The 12,118-nt window shown below is 41.5% G+C and overlaps 1 protein-coding gene and 2 pseudogenes across 2 annotated transcripts in view; all 3 read right to left on the bottom strand.

Moving 5' to 3' along the window:
* Positions 1–12,118, bottom strand: part of PCSK2 (proprotein convertase subtilisin/kexin type 2) — a 282,423-nt gene that overhangs the window by 16,477 nt on the left and 253,828 nt on the right. The window lies entirely within an intron of this gene.
* LOC142422211 (coiled-coil domain-containing protein 160-like) lies at positions 656–1,791 on the bottom strand (annotated as a pseudogene).
* On the bottom strand, positions 5,660–5,727 carry LOC142423514 (U4 spliceosomal RNA; annotated as a pseudogene).

Genomic DNA, 12,118 nt, shown 5'->3' with positions numbered 1-12,118 from the left:
AGGAAAGAAAAACGGATGGGATATATATATATCTAGGTATGTTTCCAAAAGTTCATGTTGTTCGGGGCTGTCGAGTTGGTTCTGGTTCCACAGAATGAAGCGCCGCCTCGTCCTGCTCCATCCTCCCAGTTGTTCTTCTGTTGGAACCCACTGTTGCCCTCACCATGCTAATCCTTCTTAGCTAGGCCCTTCCTCTTGTTCACTGTCCCTCCACTTTACTGAACAGATGTCCCTTTTCAGAGACGGATCTCTTCTGATAACATGTCCAAAGTATGTGAGTTGAAGTCTCACCCTCATTACTGCTAAGGAACACTCTGTCTGTACTTCTTTCAAGACAGATTTATTTGTTCTTCTGGCAGTCCGTGGCATTTTCAAAAGTCTTTGCTAGTACCAGAGTTCTTTGGTCTTCCTTGCTCAATATCCACCTTTAACATGCACGTGAGGAGATTGAAAGTACCATGGCTTGGGTCAAGCACACTTTAATTCTCAAAGTAACATTTTTGCTTTTCAAAAGTTTAAAGAGGTCTTGGGTAGCATATTTATTCAATGAAATGCACCCTTTATCCCTTGAATGCTGCTTCTACACGCACTTATTATGGATCCAAGCAAGATGAAATACTTGAAAACTTTAATCTCTTCTCCAGTCATCACGATGTTACCTGTTGGTCCAGTGTGAGGGTTTTCCGATTTTCACTTTGCTCTTGATGGCGTTCAGCTCTCCCGGAGCTTTTCTATTTCTAATTCGCAGTACAGCTTCACTTCCTCTTGTAGGAGAGTGCTGCCCACCTCGTTTCGCTGCGTTAGCTTCTTCAGCGTTTCTTTTACACCGCGGTTCTCCAGGTGCAGCTTGTGGGTGACCTCTTGGGCTTGCTGGAGCTCTTTGGTTCAGTTCTTGACACCAGTTGCTTTTCTGGACAGGTCATTTCTCAAAGCCTGGAGCTCAGTCTTTCTTCGACGTCACTGCCCTTGTTTCTAGACAATTCAGGTGTTTCTTGGGGGCTTCTAGTTTAGCATTCAAAAGCCCTCTTTCGGCATTTTCGAATTCTTCTTTGATTTTCTTGTATTTCTTGTTCAGTTCTTCCAGTTCTGCCTTTAAAAGGGTTGGGCAAACTTTGGGAGATGTTTTGCCCGCGGGTTTCTGCCTCGGGTCACCCACTGGGTGACGGCATGATCCACTTGGTGACTCCTTGGCGCAAGGAGCACGACCATCGGTGGTCTGACCACTGTCTTGAGTGCAGACAGCCAAGTGAGATAGCTCACAGGAGGCAGAACCTGTGGCTCTGGGCCCTTTGGAATATTTATCTTTCTCTCTCTTAACTTCGGTTCGCCTTCTTTTTCATGGAGGTGGTGGAAAGATTCTTTTTTCTTCCCTTTAGTCTCCTCACGAAACTTCTGACTGGACAAGTGATAAGTCTCTTCCATTTTCGTGGTCTTGTCTACAGTGGCTGGTGCTGCAATTGCTGGCTGAGACGCCTGACCTGGACAATCCGGTGCAGCACAAGAGACAGACGTCGGCTCAGGCTCCCTGTGTTTTTGACAGCGTCCATCTCTCCTGGAACCTCTTCCATTGCAGTTTATGAGATACAAGGTGTCACTCTGGATGCTGTAACTTTCTTTATCAAATCTGAACTGAGGGTGTGGGTGGGGCTTGGGGAGCCCTGGCCCCTCTCTCCCACCTTCTCCGTTGTCGCTGAAGCTCACCGCCAACGGGTGGTTGGGTGGTTGGGAGCCTGCTCTTGCTGTGGCCCCTCGACCCTGGATGGTGGCCCAGGCTGAGCCTCCAAAGTCCATGATTATTCTCATGTTTGAGTTCATTGGTGCTTCTATTGTGTCACTTCATGATTCCCCTCATTTTTGCTAACCTTGTTTATTACCAAACATGAGATCTTTTTCTAGTGATTGGGTTTTTCTGCCTAACTCACCCTTTTAAAGGACTTAGTTTAGATGAATTTAACCAAGGGGTTCAAGTCCACTTTGAATTCTGCTTTGATCAGTCAGTCTTTTGGAGGTTAGTGCCTCACTAAAGTTTTACTAAGTGACTCTAGCCCGGGGTTTCTCAATCTCTGCACTGCATTGCTCAACCAGAGGGAAATTTGCTCCCGGGGGGCATTTGGCACTATCAGAGCAAAAGCTTGGTTATCATACTCATAGGGGTGCTGATGGGGCCTGGGGTGCTGATGGGGTGGTGGGATGGTAGTGAAGTGTATTGGGTTGAGGAGTGGGCATTATTAACATCTAATTGGTAGAGGGCCAGCATTGCTGCGAGTCAGCTCAGATGGCATAGGGCTGTACACAACACAAAGAATGATCTAGCCTCACATGTCAACAGTTGGAAAAACCCTACACCTACCTAATATCAGAGGGCAGTCATTTGAGAATTGCTGGTTTCAAGGACTGTGTTAGTCTGGGTAGAGTAGAGAAACAAAGTCATAGACATATGCATATAAGAAAGAGATTTATATACGAGAGCAATTGAATAGTGAGAAAATGCCCCAGCCTAGTCCAGATCAAGTCAATAAGTCCGATATTAACCCATATGTCCCATACCAATCCATAAAGTCCTCTTAAAACTCATGAAATACATGCCATGAAGCCGAATGCAGAAGGATCACAGGCAAGTGTGTTGGAAGGCTTGTAGAACTGGTGGCATTGTAAGCATCTCAGCACTGGCAGGAGCCTCTATGTGGCTCTCTCTGACTCCAGCGCTCTGGGTGCATCAGGTTAGGTCCATGTGGCTTCTTCAGCTCTCCCTGTGTAGCACCATGTTTCTTGTTAATAGAGTATCTCCCAGGGAATGAGCAGAGAGAGGGAAGTGTCTCTCACCTCCAAGGAGGAAATACAGGAGTTTCCAGAATCCTCAGGAGAAAGCCATGCCCATACAGAGGCCTCATTGGCTATGACCCGGTGGACAGACTAGACCACCCTTCACTCATAATCCTCTCAAATTGAAATCAGATTATGTAACTACCACAAGGACACAACCTAAAAAGTAGTCTTTCACAAGTGCCACAATTCTTAGAAATGTATGCATGGTTTGCATTTTGCTTAAATATTGAAATAATGTTAAAAGTAGTTCACCACAAGTTAAGGTGAAGCTTTAGTTAAAGACTAATTCCCCCACCCCTTGTCCACACACCCACACCCAACACAATTTGAGAAATTTGGGATAATAATAGACCACACCTCCACCTAACCACTAGGTGGTGACTGGGTTAGTGACCAATCCAGCTCCTGTCCCAGTAACGTTATCAATATGAAGATAACTGGCACAGCAAGCCTAGGATGGTTGTTTTTTCCTAAGTACTCAATTATACTAGTCTTATTTTATAAGCATTTTGAATTTTAAATTAATTAATTAAATCATTTTTATTAGGCGCTCCTTACAGATATTGAAACAATTCATAATTCAACAAGTCAAGCATAATTGTACAATTGCTGCTACCAACAGTTACGAACTTTTTCTTCCATTTTGAATTCCTTGATATCAGCTACCTTTTATCCCCTCATCCCATTTTACCTTGCAGACACCCTTATTATTTTAAATTATAATTTTGTTATTATTATTTGCCATATCTTACATCATCCAATGTATCCACTCACCTGCAATTCTGTTGTTGGTTCCTCTCATATGGTGTTATAAAGTCATCATTGCTATCAGTTCCCCTTCCTTTTCTTCCCGTACCCTCAGGGAATCATTACTCCCATTACTATTTCCTGGCTTTCATGCAGTGAATGATTTAAATTATACAAATGAACCTAAACAGGTCTAACAAGATTAATAAGGTAAAATTAAGACCATAATGGCAAGTGGAGGAAATACTAAAGAACTAGAGGATATTTATGTATTTCATCAGTGCTGTACCACACTCTAGATATAGCATCCCTTCCATGTGGTCCTTCTGCAAGGGACTGTCCAATTATCTTACAGGTGGGTTTGGGGTCTCCACTTTGTCCATGCTCCTTCATGTCAATTTTATTGCTTGTTTTGGAATTTCTGATACCTACTCCCATCAAAACCGCATGATCACACAGGCTGGCGCGCTTCCTTCATTGGACTTTGTTGCTTTCCTGCAAGATGGCCACTTGTTTAATTTCAAACTGTTTGGACCACAGACACTATATCTTTTAATAGTTGAGCACCATTAGCTTTCTTCACCACAATCATTTATGTAGCCATTTTGTCTTCAGCAATCATGTTGGTAAGGTGAGTATCATACAGTGCCACATTATTAGAATAAACCATTTTTGTACTGAGGTAAGATTTGAGTAGAGGCCCAAAGTTCATCTGCTACCTTGTTGTATATATGTATATATATAAACAAACACACCTATCTTTATATATTAATATATACATATATATATATTTATGCCTATATATATAATTTTTACTTTCTTCTTTCCTCCTGCCCTGCCATCATGTTTACTCATCGTTCAACTCACAGTAATTTCTTTTGGATGCATTGCAATTGATCAAACATGACCAGGAATGCTACACCATCCTCACTATCTGTTTTAGTACCCTTGCTGTCTATTCCCCTGTCCCTGTCATTATTGGCTCACCGCTCCCCTCCCCCACCTCGCTCCCTCCCACGCCCCCGTGGAACCATCAGTCCTGTCACTGTTTCCTTGGGCTTGCTTATCCTGCTGTGTTAGTCTGGGTACTTTAGAGAAACAAATCCACATAAACTCATGTATAAGAGAGAGTTTTATGTAAAGGTTAAGTGAGCGTCAAGAAAACATCCAAACCCAGTGCTGCCCAAGCCCACAAGTCCAACATTAACCCATTAACCCATATGTCCAACACCAACCACAAAGTCCTCCTCCATCTCACAAAACATACACTATGATGCTGATTGCAGGAGGAAAGCCGAATCAGTAAACGCGTAAGCATCTCAGTGCTTGCAGGGGTCTCCACATGGCTGCTCCAGCACCTCGGGATTCATCAGAGTAGGTCCATGCAGGAAGTGAGCCTTGCCAGCTGAAGCAGGGAACTAGCTATGGCAGCTGCACCCTGACCGACCATCAGAAAGCAAGAGACCCAAGAACTAGAAAGGTGAGGTTCACTGAGCCATTTATCTCTCTGCCCTTCAATTAACCCCACATGTGTTTATCAACCAGGTTGGCACAATAAACTTTAACTATCTCACCTGCCTATCTTAAGCAGATAGACACCAAAACGAACAAAGAAAAGAGGACAAAAGAAAGACCATACAAATAGTTCTTAGCCTAGCAGTTATCCTGACACAGTAAATGAGTCTCTCTCTGTTAAGTAGAGAGAAGGACATGTTACAAACCACTATCAGTCCAGTCCTCATTTCTCTCAGGGTTCCCTATTCCTGGATCCACTTACCCAATAGCACGTAAACACTTTTAGTCCTCAGCACTCACCACTGACAGGCACGCCTCCTACAAGTCCCTATTACTCTTCCTGCAGTCAGGATGGAGAGGTGTATTGGCCCATACCCCTTTACACAGCTAGACCTTCAGTCCTCCCTCCCGCCCCAGTGAGCAACCCCCAAGCAGTCCAGATGAGTACAGACCTTCATAATTCTGTGTAATTAGCCTTTTAATTTCATTAGGGTCTGTTGTAATTTCCCCCCTTTTCATCCCTCATCCTATTTATAGATGTTTGCTCCTCCCTTTCTTTCCTTTTTTCCCCCTTTCCATGAGCAATAATCGTACCTCAGATAAACCTCACTTGCTACGATATTGCCACTGTGCAAAGTTGCTCCTCCCTTTCTTTGGTTAGGTTTGCCAATGGTCTTTCAATTCTGTTGCTCTTTTAAAGGAACCAGCTTTTTACCGTGTTTTTTTTTCTTTTCATTTCCTTGTTTTTTCACTTGTTTAACTCTCCCTGATTTTTCTTTTCTTTTACTATTGGAAGGATTATTCCATTGACTCTGCTTCAACTGATGAAGTTTTGTATCGACTATAAGTCTCTCTTCTTCATATGTGCATTTATTTCTATCCTCTGATAACTTCCTTTGATATAACCTAAAGGTTTGGGTATGTTGTAGCCTCATTTTCATTAGTTTCTAGAAACTTCCTAATTTTGCTTTTTTGGGCAAGTACCCACTCCTTAGGGAGAAAAAAGCTATTCATCCTTTATGAATAGGGTCCTTGTTTTGTTGATTTCCAGCTTTATTGCATAGTGATCAGAGAAGGAAGTCTGAGTGATCTGTATATGCTTGAATACTCAAACTTGACTTGTGTCCCGACATATGGTGGTCCATTTTCAAATATGTGTTCTGTGCACTTGAAAATAATGTGATTTTGTGTGTGTGTGTTTAGGTGGAGAGCTGTGAATGTCTGTCAGGTCAAGTTGTCTAATTGTGGGGTTTATTTCTGAGCTTCTTTCCCACTGATCTGTCTTTCTCTGAGAGCGGTGTATTGAAGTCTCCTACTATGATTGTTGAACCTGTGATTTCTTTTTTTATGTTTTGAAGGATTTGATTGATGAATTTTGTGGGTCTTTTGTTGGGTGCATATATATTTATTATGCTCACTGACTCTTGGTCAACTAATCCCTTAAGCATTATAGAGTGTCCATTCTTACATCTTGCTATGTTCTGCACCTTGAGATATTTTTTCAGGGATTAGGATTGTAATTCCTGCTTTTTAAAAAGTGCCATTAGCCTGGTATGTTTTTGCCAGCCTTTGATTCTCAACCTGTTTTTGTCTGGGAGCTTGAGCTGTATCTCTTGCAGACAACAGATTGGTGGGTTTTGTTGCCTAATTCAATCTGCTAGTCTTTGTCTTTTAATGTGTGAATTCAAAACCATTGTCATTCAGAATTATTACCTCTATCTGTGGATTCTTTGCTGTCACCTTGTACCTTTTGTGTTAAATATTTTCCTCTCTCCATACTTAACAGTGTGCTGTGGATGTGTGTGGAGATTCATTTTTGCCTTCTTTACACCGTTGGGTCAATGATGTCTTGAGGATTGGTTTCAGTGCATTGAGTTATTGATAGTGTGCTATGTGACAGTCTCATGTTAGTGCTCTGTGGATTTTGGTCTTCTATCTAAAGTGAGTTGGCATGATTTTTTTTTTTTTAGTGCCCTTTTTTCATGTATTCTCTGAAATTTCCTTGTCCAGGAAAATTCTTACCTCTCCATTTACTTTGATAAATAATTTGGCGGGATAGAGGATTCTTGGGTTACTGTTATTCTTCTTCAACTTTAGGAAGATGCTATTCTACTCTCTCCTCCTCTTCATGGTATCTGCTGATAAGTCTGAGTACCCTACCCGATAGGTGACTGCATTTTTTTCTCTAGTTGGTTATATGATTTTCCCTCCTTTTCCTCAAAGTTGGATAATGGACTACCATATGCCTTGGTGTATTCTTTTTGAGTTTCAGTCTAATCCATTTCCTTTGTGCTTCCTGGATGATTGTTTGATTTTCATTCATTAAATTGGGGAACCCTCATCCAGGAATTCCCTCGCTATTTTGGCTGTTGATTTCTGTGTTATGTCTTGTTATGTTATCCCAATTATATGAATATTGTTTCTCTTCATAGCATTGCTCAGTGTTCTCAGATTTTCTTTAGCTTCTTTGATGATCTTGGTTGATTGCCTTTCCATCTTGTTGAAATCTGCATGGCTATCTTCAAGATTGCTGATATGGTTTTTTAGCCTGTTGATGTGATCTCTTACCTTATTCTATGATTCTGTTGCCTTGTCCCTTAACTCTTGTATTTCCCTTTGGTTTGTGGACTCTATCTTCTCTATTATTTCATCCTTTTTCTGTATTGATTCCTTCATATCTGGTATAACTCTAAGCAGCATTCTGAAGATTTCTATGTGGAGGTTCAAGGTCTGCTTCTATGTATGTCACTTGGTCCAGGTCCTCCTCAGACACTGTATTTTGTTTCTCTTGCTTTCCTGTAGAGTTTGATGATATGGGTTGTTGTCTGTATGTCATTTTGGCGGACCTTGGTGCCGTTTTCCTAGGAGTCCTGAATTTTCTCTCTATGAGGCTATTAGAATGATTCTAAGGACTACCTGTAGCCAACTATGCTGCAGGATCAGGCTTTGCCTCTATCTCACTGGGAATTTAATCTCTTCTTAGATAATTGGGCTTACCTTTTAAGAGGGCAACTCAGGTGGCCCTCTTGGGCAGTGCGGGTGGGGAAGTTTCAGGCAGTGAGTGTGGATCTGGGCAGGCTGATCACACAGGTAGTTGTGGCAGTGTTTGGAAAAGCCACGGGCTGGTGACCCAGTGGGAAAAGCCATGAGCCAGCAGGCTGGCAAGAAAAGCCACACTGATGCAGGCTGGGCTGGCCCATGTCCTAGGCCACAGTTTGCGGCAGTTTCACAGTGTGTATGGGGGGAGGGCACACAGGGTGGATCAATGCTCAGCGGAAGGCTGGCCCATGGGCTAGAGCAGAGCCCTGGGGTGCCACAAGGCCCGACTATTCATTTAAGATACCCTCACTTAGCTTCCTAGTCTTAAACCCAACAATTGTCATGGGTCTCCCCATGAAGCTGCCTCTGCCTTACTGCCTTCTTCCTGGAAGTCTTGCCATTTAATAAAATATTGCCATATATTTTTAAAAGTAATATTATTTTCTATTATAAAAGTAAATTCAATATCTAGTAATTGGAATATAGACAAAGAATGAAGAAAATATAACAATACATCATAATCTTCCATGATGATCTATCCATCACTACTAAAGATGTTTGGTGGATTCTTGCCAGTTTGTTATATAAAGTATATGAATAAGTTTAAAAATAAAATTTGGATTCTAAAAATATCTGCAAATATTGATATATCTATCTGCTTTGTTACTTGCTTAAAATACATTTTTCAGATATTAGCATTTTCGTATGTGGTCCTGGTATAGTGGGCTGCTAACCATTAGGTCAGCAGGTCAACCCTACCCGTTGCTCCATGGGAGAAACATGAGTTTTTTGCTCCTGTCATAGCCCAGAAACACAGAGGGGGCACTTCTACCCTGTCCTGTAGGGTCACTATGTGTTAGAATCGACTAAGTAACTTGTAATTATAATTTTTCATGTAATTAAGTATTTTTTTTTACATTTTGCTTTTATTCGTCTTAGTAACTAGAAATTCTGTAATTATTTTACTCATCTTCATATGTGGGTGTATATGGAAGGTATTTTCAGTTTTCAAAATGCAGTAATGAGCAACAACATTCACTTTATATCCTTGTGCCTCTGTTTCTAACTTTGGGCAAAGTTTCAAAAAAGAGGAAAGTTTGGGTGAAAAGGAATGAATGTATGAGGATTCTTCCTTTTTATCACCATTTTTGTTGCTCTTCAAAAAGTTTTAAAAATTCTCATGCTTACACTAGCAGTGAAAGGGAACTTTACATTCTGCCACTTGGATCAAGATGCAGAATGATGATGATTATTATTTAAGATAGTTTTGTCAATTTAGCAGTCCAGAAAATGGTACCTCATTGAGTTTTACATTTCTCCACCAAAACTCAGATTAATTTTTTGGGTAGTTCTACTTATCCTTTAAGGCACCGTAAGGTAAGAGTTGGACTCTTAACCACAAGGGCAGTGGTTCAAAAACCACTGCACAGAAAGTCGAGGCTGACTATCTCCTCCTGTAAAGATTTATAGCCTCAGAAATCCTAGATAGGATCACTATGGATTGGAATAGTGGATTTTTGGTTGGCAGCACAAAGTGCGCAACTTATAACTATAGGAGAAATGACCCAGTGATCTACTTCCATAAAAATTATAGTGACTACCATGTTCTCAAGACCATGGGTGGTGTGAAAAATTAATGTGTTCAGCTCCCAGTCAAAAGGTTGTTGGTTCTAGTGTGTCCAGAGAAAGCTCCAGAGAAAGGCCTGTGATCTATAAAAAATAATAATGAAAACATTAGCCATTGGAAACCCTATAGAGCAGTTACATGTGGGAACTTATGGGTCACCATCTCAATCTCCTTGAGAGCAGGTGGAAAAAATAATTTTCCAAGTGCCAGCCTTGATCCCTGAAAAACCATAATGAGCAGGCCTCTACTGACCATGATGGATGTGTAGCTGAGTGGAAAATGCACTGGTCCGAGGGTCCTGAGCTGTAGGGGATGCTTATTATCACAGAAGAATGTGGTTTCTTCTGATATGCTCATTATCTTCACTTCTATCAAGGTTATCAAGTTAACAACGTCTTTTTTTTTTTAGTATTCATTTAAGACACCCCCTGGTATTTTCATCCTAAATCACAAATAGCCACTTTCATGATATTGGAACAGTTGCTATTTTCACTTTTCCTACACATATATTTTTACTCTTGACAACTTAAGCACCTGCTGTATTGCATTTGACTTTTAATGTGAATTCTTTTGTATTTTGAAAAATGTTAAACATCATGAATAATATAAGACTCCCCATGTAGCTATGTAGCTTTAACAATTACTCACATTCTCATTTGCAGATATGTTGAAAGATTTTGTATAATAATATTTATTACTCCTTTAAATAAGTATTTCCTTTACATTTTATGCTTAAAAAAATCATTCTGAGTCAAAGTATGAGTGGTGCAATTCAATTCTCCTTTAGCTGCCTTACGTTTTCATTCCTTATTAACTTTTGTGCTTTTCTATATTTGGCTGCTTCACAGAGTGGTCATTGAGTAAACATGCCTCATTAGCTGCGTGTACTCTCAGAGAACCCTGGCTACATCGGCGGGGAGAGAAGTAGCCATCTTGATGTACAGGTCTTTAAATAAGGGACTGAGGCAAGGACTTTACAGCAGGTCTTTTACTTGTGCAGTGGCCTAAGTAAGCTACTGGGTAACATCTCGACAGGGAAGTGAAAAAAAGCAATGCAGTATATATGAATGAGCAGGTCACCACCATGGGTACCTGGGGCTCAGTACTGTTAGGATCTTTGAAAAGGCCTGGAAAGCTATACTGAGAAGAGGTAGGTGGCTTCCCCATCTATCACTCCCACAGGTCTGGATTATGTGTGTCATGGGGAGCAAAGTCCAGGGGGAAAAACTCCGTTAGAGAAGCTGTAAAAGGCAGGCAGGTGAGGCCAGACTGCTATCTTGTATGAGTATCCACTACAGCAACAGGGTGCTCAGGAGGCCTTGGACATCACAAGGTCTGAGTAGGTAGCTCCACATGGGGTTTGGTGGTCATTCAATTGAGATGGTATGATGAGCATGTCAAGAAAAGGCAAGAATGAAGTGGTTGCCCTAAAGCTTCTGAATTAGATCTTTAATTCAAGCAGTTTTAATGCCCCCCCCCCACTTTCATCTCTAACTATAGCCTGGCTTGTAGGTTAACCCCACGGAGATATGAGCCCTATGTAACCCTATCTTGTTTCTAAGAGGACCCAAACATCGTCGTTGTTGTTGGTAACTTCTATGTTGACTTATGGGAATTTCATGAGAAACAGAATAAAATGTTGTGTTATTTTCACAATGAGCAGTATGGTTGAGTCCATTGTTATAGCCACTATGGATTTTGAACGCCTTCCAGTCCCAGGGGCTCATTGTCCGGCACCATATCAGACAGTGGTCTATTGGGATGCATTGGCTTATTTTTGGAAGGAGATTGCCAAGTCTTTCCCCCTAACTTATCTTAGTGCAGAAGCTCTGAGGTTCAACCCCGTAAGCACACACCCAAGTCTCCAATTATGGACAGGTAGTGGCTGCACTTGCAGTGCATTGGCTAGGGATTTCATATAGATATTTTTCTTATAAGGTGAGAATTATACCATTGAACCACCAATTCCCTAAACATACCACACCTGACCAAATGTATGGCCATCAAATTGATTTAGACTCATATCCACCTCATAGGGCCGAGTAGAACTGCCTTGGGGGGTCTCTGAGGCTACAAATCTTTATGCGATCAAGCCCTCATCTGGCTCTCCTGGAGCAGCAAGTGGTTTTCAACTGCGGACTTTTCCTGTTAGTAGCCAAACCCATGACCCACTGTACTAGCAAAACACCCAAACTAATTACAATTGAGTTGATTCCTACTCATAGCGACCCCCTGGGATAGAATAAAGCTGCCCCTCTGGGTTTCCACAACTGGACGTATTTACCGGAGCAGAGAACTTCATCTTTCTCCCTTGGAGCATCTGGTGGTTTCAAATTGCTAACCTCAGGGGTTACTAAGCCACTG

The sequence above is a fragment of the Tenrec ecaudatus genome, chromosome 12, assembly GCF_050624435.1.
Source record: "Tenrec ecaudatus isolate mTenEca1 chromosome 12, mTenEca1.hap1, whole genome shotgun sequence".
Taxonomy (NCBI): Eukaryota; Metazoa; Chordata; class Mammalia; order Afrosoricida; family Tenrecidae; genus Tenrec; species Tenrec ecaudatus.
Note: the sequence above shows the minus strand (reverse complement) of the source record. Positions and strands in the feature narration are given on the sequence as shown.